This window comes from Anneissia japonica, unplaced genomic scaffold, assembly GCF_011630105.1.
Source record: "Anneissia japonica isolate Jap-2015-1 unplaced genomic scaffold, ASM1163010v1 scaffold828_len1038_cov99, whole genome shotgun sequence".
Taxonomy (NCBI): Eukaryota; Metazoa; Echinodermata; class Crinoidea; order Comatulida; family Comatulidae; genus Anneissia; species Anneissia japonica.
In genome coordinates this window covers 437-806 of record NW_022730063.1, presented here as the reverse complement: position 1 = coordinate 806, position 370 = coordinate 437, and the positions used below count along the sequence as shown (strand labels likewise).

The window sequence follows — 370 nt, the reverse complement described above, 5'->3', positions numbered from 1 at the left end:
AATATCATCCACATGTCTACGGCCATACTACGTTGAAAACACCGGTTCTCGTCCGATCACCGAAGTTAAGCAACGTCGGGCCCGGTTAGTACTTGGATGGGTGACCGCCTGGGAATACCGGGTGCCATAGACTATTTACATTTTCTCCCCCAAATCGATTGATGTTTACTTATTGTTCGTTAAAAATGTTTTTCTTTTTCTTTCTTTTTTTTTTCTCTTAAGAGTTTCATTATGTACGTTATTTTGGCACGTTATAATCGTCAACTTTTCAATAAAAGAAAAAGGACCTGGGCCTTGCACTGAGCAGTAGGGCCACAACAAGTGTATGGTGTAGCCTTATAATACAGTGTTTGGGTGGTGTCTTAACAAA

The 370-nt window shown here is 40.5% G+C and overlaps 1 non-coding gene across 1 annotated transcript; it reads left to right on the top strand.

The window, feature by feature from the left end:
* The first annotated feature begins 14 nt into the window (after positions 1–14).
* Positions 15–133, top strand: LOC117114771. Its single transcript, XR_004446443.1, has one exon. It is a non-coding gene; the product is annotated as a 5S ribosomal RNA (ribosomal RNA).
* The last annotated feature ends 237 nt before the right edge of the window (positions 134–370 follow it).